This window comes from Ovis canadensis, chromosome 6 (genome assembly GCF_042477335.2).
Source record: "Ovis canadensis isolate MfBH-ARS-UI-01 breed Bighorn chromosome 6, ARS-UI_OviCan_v2, whole genome shotgun sequence".
Classification (NCBI taxonomy): domain Eukaryota; kingdom Metazoa; phylum Chordata; class Mammalia; order Artiodactyla; family Bovidae; genus Ovis; species Ovis canadensis.
In genome coordinates this window covers 99,613,435-99,619,906 of record NC_091250.1, presented here as the reverse complement: position 1 = coordinate 99,619,906, position 6,472 = coordinate 99,613,435, and the positions used below count along the sequence as shown (strand labels likewise).

The following is a 6,472-nucleotide window of genomic DNA, read 5'->3' as shown; positions in this document are numbered from 1 at the left end:
AGCTGTAGAAATTAGTTCTTTGCAACTCAAGATGCCCACTTTTCTATCAAGCACCCTCATTATCCTCTCTTGTTTCATCACTCCCATCAGGGCATATATATATTTTTTATTTTTTATTTAGAAAAATTAAAAAATTTTTTATTGACATACAGTTGATTTACAGTGTTGTGTTAGTTTCAGATGTAGAGCAAAGTGGTCCAGTTATATAGAAACATATAATCTTTTCAGATTTTTTCCCATACAGGTTGCTACAAAATATTGAGTATAGTTCCCTGTGCTATATGGTAGGTTCTTGTTGTTTATTTTATATATAGTAGTATATATACTGACTCGATAGACATGAGTTTGAGTAAGCTCTGGGAGTTGGTGATGGACAGGGAAGCCTGACATGCTGCAGTCCATGGGGTCGCAGAGTCAGGCACGACTGAGTGACTGAACTGAACTGAACTGATGTATAATACATGTTTCCCTCAAATTGCTAATTATCAGTCCTCTCCCATACCCTCTTTGGTAATCACAAGTTTGCTTATGTCTGTGGTCTATTTCTGTTTTGTAAATAAGTTTATTTGTGTTTATTTATGTTTTTAGATTTCAGATAACTTCTTTTGCCTATCTACTCCTGTCACTCTTTTTCATTCTCCCAGACAGATGTTTTTTAAAGCTTCAGTGATGAAGAATAGCTTCTGCATTTGAAGCGTTGCATTGCAACTTGTTTTTAGCTGTTTTCTAAGTGCCTTGAACTTACACTGCAGGTGCTCAATAGGCACTTATTGAGTCACATAAAGGACAACTAAATGTAGCAGAGCCAGTGATCCTGATCCTCCCTTGGGGAGACTAAATTGGCAATGACTTAGAACTTAGAGGAGCTCTGCATATGCAGCTAATGGACGCTCACACGAATATTCTCACCAGTGCTGCCCACAGAAACACTTTAGTAGAGTTATCGTGGTAAGTAGGCTTTTCAAATTTACAGCTCTAAAACAAAGTTCTTCAAAAATAGGAGAGCTGCTATGGACTGAATTGTGTTCCCCTCTCCTCAAATCAATCCTGCCTGACAGCTGCTGATATCATATTCCTCCACTCCCATGTCCCTGAGCTCCAAATTCACAGTGACTGCCTGGATGGTTCCAGCTGAGAGCTACTGAGACATCATTTTGTTCTTCCAATTTTTTCCTTTTCTATTATTCTACATTTTCTGTTAGCAAAACACAATATAAAAGAGAAAGACACACATACACATCAGATCAGTTCAGTTCAGTCACTCAGTCATGTCCAACTCTTTGCTACCCCATGAATCGCAGCATGCCAGGCCTCCCTGTCCATCACCAACTCCTGGAGTTCACTCAGACTCATGTCCGTCGAGTCAGTGATGCAATCCAACCATCTCATCCTCTGTCTGCTCCTTCTCCTCCTGCCCTCAATCCCTCCCAGCATCACAGTCTTTTCCAATGAGTTAACTCTTCACATGAGGTGGCCAAAATACTGGAGTTTCAGCTTCAGCATCATTTCTTCTAAAGAAATCACAGGGCTGATTTCCTGCAGAATGGACTGGTTGGATCTCCTTGCAGTCCAAGAGACCCTCAAGAGTCTTCTCCAACACCACAGTTCAAAAGCATCAATTCTTCGGCGCTCAGCTTTCTTCACAGTCCAACCCTCACATCCATATATGACCACTGGAAAAACCATAGCCTTGACTAGATGGACATTTGTTGGCAAAGTAATGTCTCTGCTTTTGAATATGCTATCTAGGTCGGTCATAACTTTCCTTCCAAGGAGTAAGCGTCTTTTAATTTCATGGCTGCAGTCACCATCTGCAGTGATTTTGGAGTCCCCCAAAATAAAGTCTTACACTGTTTCCACTGTTTCCCTATCTATTTGCCATGAAGTGATGGGACCAGATGCTATGATCTTTGTTGTCTGAATGTTGAGCTTTAAGCCAACTTTTTCACTCTCCTCTTTCACTTTCATCAAGAGGCTTTTTAGTTCCTCTTCACTTTGTGCCATGAGGGTGGTGTCATCTGCATATCTGAGGTGATTGATATTTCTTCCGGCAATCTTGATTCCAGCTTGTGCTTCTTCCAGCCCAGCATTTCTCATAATGTACTCTACATAGAAGTTAAATAAGCAGGGTGACAATATACAGCCTTGACGTACTCCTTTTCCTATTTGGAACCAGTCTGTTGTTCCATGTCCATTTCTAACTGTTGCTTCCTGACCTGCATATACGTTTCTCAAGAGGCAGGTTAGGTGGTCTGGTATTCCCATCTCTTTCAGAATTTTCTGCAGTTTATTGTGATCCACACAGTCAAAGGCTTTGGCATAGTCAATAAAGTAGAAAGAGATGTTTTTCTGGAACTCTCTTGCTTTTTCCATGATCCAGCGGATGTTGGCAATTTGATCTCTGGTTCCTCTGCCTTTTCTAAAACCAGCTTGAACATCTGGAAGTTCACGGTTCATGTACTGCTGAAGCCTGGCTTGGAGAATTTTGAGCATTTCTTTACTAGCGTGTGAGATAAGTGCAATTGTGCAGTAATTGGAGCATTCTTTGGCATTGCCTTTCTTTGGGATTGGAATGAAAACTGACCTTTTCCAGTCCTGTGGCCACTGCTGAGTTTTCCACATTTGTTGGCATATTGAGTGCAGCACTTTCACAGCATCATCTTTCAGGATTTGAAAGAGCTCAACTGGAATTCCATTCCCTCCACTAGCTTTGTTCATAGTGATGCTTTCTAAGGCCCACTTGACTTCACATTCCAGGATGTCTGGCTCTAGATGAGTGATCACACCATCGTGATTATCTTGGTCGTGAAGATCTCTTTTGTACAATTCTGTGTATTCTTGCCACCTCTCCTTAAATCTTCTGTTTCTGTTAGGTCCATACCATTTCTGTCCCTTTTCGAGCCCATCTTTGCATGAAATGTTCCCTTGGTATCTCTAATTTTCTTTAAGAGATCTCTAGTCTTTCCCATTCTGTTGTTTTCCTCTATTTCTTTGCATTGATCGCTGAGGAAGGCTTTCTTATCTCTTCTTGCTGTTCTTTGGAACTCTGCATTCAGATGCTTATGTCTTTTCTTTTCTCCTTTGCTTTTCATTTCCCTTCTTTTCACAGCTATTTGTAAGGCCTCCTCAGAGAGCCATTTTGCTTTTTTGCATTTCTTTTCCGTGGGGATGGTCTTGATCCCTGTGTCCTGTACAATGTCATGAACTTTCGTCCATAGTTCATCAGGCACTCTATCTATCAGATCTAGTCCCTTAAATCTATTTCTCACTTCCACTGTGTAATCATAAGGGATTTAATTTAGGTCGTACCTGAATGGTCTAGTGGTTTTCCTTACTTTCTTCAATTTAAGTCTGAATTTGACAATAAGTAGTTCATGATCTGAGCCACAAACTGCCCCAGCCCTAAACCTCTGAACAGTTCTACTGATGTATTTCCATTGAAATTCTAATGGAATTGTCAAAAGTGCTCCTTCATAATTGAATACGACTCAAACAGGACTTTTGCTGTGTCTCATAAAGTCTTGTTTGGAAGATTGTACCTAATTATTGACCCATGGGAAGGTCTGAGAAGATCACTTAAAACTTTTAGGGATTTTTGCCAGCTCTACACATAAGTCAGAGAATGCATGAAAAACCTGTATTACAGGCAGCCTATATAGTCTACCACTGCTTACACCCTGGTTCAGTAGAATGACCGCAAGGTTTATTGAACTCTGGATTGTACAATGTAGCTTGCAAATCTGTAATTTTCAAATGGAAAAAGAAGGTGAAAAATTAGCCTCTGTGACTCATACTGCTTTTACTTCTCTGCATTTGCTTTTAAGGAGGGCCAGACTCTCCTGAGGACTTCACAGTTTGATCCCATTTTATCTTTCAAAGCTTCCCCCTTCCATTAATTTTCATTTCAATAGATTCATGAGAAATCGTGGCAGCTCTAATAACATGAACATTAAAAAAGTCCCATAACATCAAGGTTGCGTATTTCCCACTGATTAGCAGTTTTCTCTTGATTAAGTTATGCATTTTTAATTCAAGTCCTTCATTTCTCAACAGTAACACATGGCAGAAGCATCCCTTGGCATAGACCAAATGCATTTATGGCTCCCTGGCTGGGCATATATGAAACTGCTTTGAACTCCAGGCTCTGTGTATGAAAGAAATTCAAAATTCTTAATAAATGCTTCTGTTATAGCCTCTCAGGTGAGCTCTGAGAGGAAGCGTAATCTTCTCATTGTTATGTTAGTGAAAGAAAATGAGACATTGAAGGTGGATAGTTTGTTCAAGGTCATTAAAGTCTTACCATCAGACTAGCCAAGTAGTCTGGAGATCTCAATCCCAGACTGGAGTTGTCTTCAAATATATGCTGTTTCCAGCAAACACCCAAACATATTGGTCGTTTATACTGGCTTCTATGTACCTTCATCTTAGTAACTTATTTATGTTTCATGTGATGCTTAGGGACAGCTCGGCTAGATATTTGAACAATTTATGGACAGGTGCACAGTGAATGGTACCTGAGGGCTTTCTTCCCTCTGGTTCTTCTATTCATTTCAGAATGCTAACATGTTCAGAGTAAGTGCTGCACAAAAGAAGGGATTTTCAGAGTAATTTAAGGCAAGTTGTCATGTGCACCTTTTCTACTAGCACAGGTTTTCTTATCCTAACAAGACTTTCTTTCTTTTTTTTTTTTTAATTTGCATGAGTACAAGAGTTTGTCAGGGAATCTTTGCAGTGAAGATGGAGGAAGACTGGGCCCAAGAAAGTCTCATTTGTCATGCTGGGATTACCCAGTGCTTGGTATCCTGAAGTTTAGTTGGAAAGAGATAAATTAGGCCAATATGGGAGACAGTCCACTGACTCCAAATTATTGGGGTAGTCTTTGTCTCCTTGTATCCAACCTTGGACCCAGTAAATTCTACCTCCTAGCCAATGTGATGCTTCTAAAATGCAAGTCTTTTAAAGTGATTCTCCAGATGAAATTTTCTTGCATTGCACCCTTACTTAGTCAGGTTAATGCCATGTTAGGCTATGATAACAAATTAGCTGCAGACCTTAGTGGCTTCACAAAGCAAAGGTTTAAGTCTTATTCATTCTGCATGTCCCCTAGGTTAGGAAAGATGGGGTTCATGCTCTGCCTTACAGCTGCTTGAGGATCCAGGCTGGTGGAGGCCCTGCCATCTAGATATTGCTTCTGGCTGCAGCAAGCGTAGAAGGTGCGTGGAGTGCCACACTGCTTTCCCAGGCTTTGGACTAGAAGTGATGTATATCACTCTGTCGCAGCCCATTGATCAGAACTAGTTATAAAGATACCTCTGCCATCCCTTTAGCCCAAAGAGGTGGGAAGTATGGTCTTCCTTGTGCTCAGAAGAGAGGAGAATGAATATTGGTGAATACTGGTTAAGTTTACCACCTTCTTCATTGCCCTTGTCATGTAAGTTTCTCATAATTTGGACCTTGCTTTAGCAATAACTACCTCTGACCTCTCCCTACCTCCTGCCTCCTGCCATCCCCACTTATCCTTTTAATCTAGTCATACTGAACTTCTTGTAGTTCACAGGATGTGCTGAGCTATTGCTCACAATTTGTATCTGTATATACTGTTTCCTTTGTCTGAAACACCTTTGTGAACTCTTTTGTACTCTTTATAATTCAGTTCTAGAATTGCTTTCTTTGGGTACAAAGATTTTTCTGATCACCCCACTTGCAACTTGGGTTATTTAGCTGTTCTCTTGATTTGATATCACCCTATATTTAACATTTGTGTAGCATTTATAGAATGGCCCTCTAATTGTGTATTGACTCACTTATTCATCCTCCTAGACTGTCACAAGGTGTCTTGGGAGCAGAGACCATGCTTTACTTAAACTTGAATCCCAAGATCCAATACTTAGCACTTAGTAGGTGGTCAATAAATACTTGTTGAGTGAATACATGAATCACAGACTCTGTACCTTTTTTAGTACACTAAGGTTAGATTTTCTTCTGGAATGCTCTTGCTTTTTTTGAGGGCTTCCCTGGTGGCTCAGAGGTTAAAGCATCTGCCTGGAATGCAGGAGACCTGGGTTCGATCCCTGGTTTGGGAATATCCCCTGGAGAAGGAAATGGCAATCCACTCCAGTACTCTTGCCTGGAGAATCCCAGGGAGGGAGGAGCCTGGTAGGCTAGTCCACGGGATCACAAAGAGTTGGACACGACTGATGATCCAGTGGATGTTGGCAATTTGATCTCTGGTTCCTCTGTCTTTTCTAAAACCAGCCTGATTCAAATGAATTCTTTTTAACGGCTGAGTAATACTCCATTGTGTATATGTACCACAGCTTTCTTATCCATTCATCTGCTGCCGTTAAAAAGAATTCATTTGAATCAGTTCTGATGAGATGGATGAAACTGGAGTCAATTATACAGAGTGAAGTAAGCCAGAAAGAAAAACACCAATACAGTATACTAACACATATGTATGGAATTTAGGAAG

The 6,472-nt window shown here is 40.5% G+C and overlaps 1 non-coding gene across 1 annotated transcript; it reads left to right on the top strand.

Moving 5' to 3' along the window:
* Positions 1-6,011: 6,011 nt before the first annotated feature.
* TRNAS-GGA (transfer RNA serine (anticodon GGA)) lies at positions 6,012-6,083 on the top strand. Its single transcript has one exon. It is a non-coding gene; the product is annotated as a tRNA-Ser (tRNA).
* The last annotated feature ends 389 nt before the right edge of the window (positions 6,084-6,472 follow it).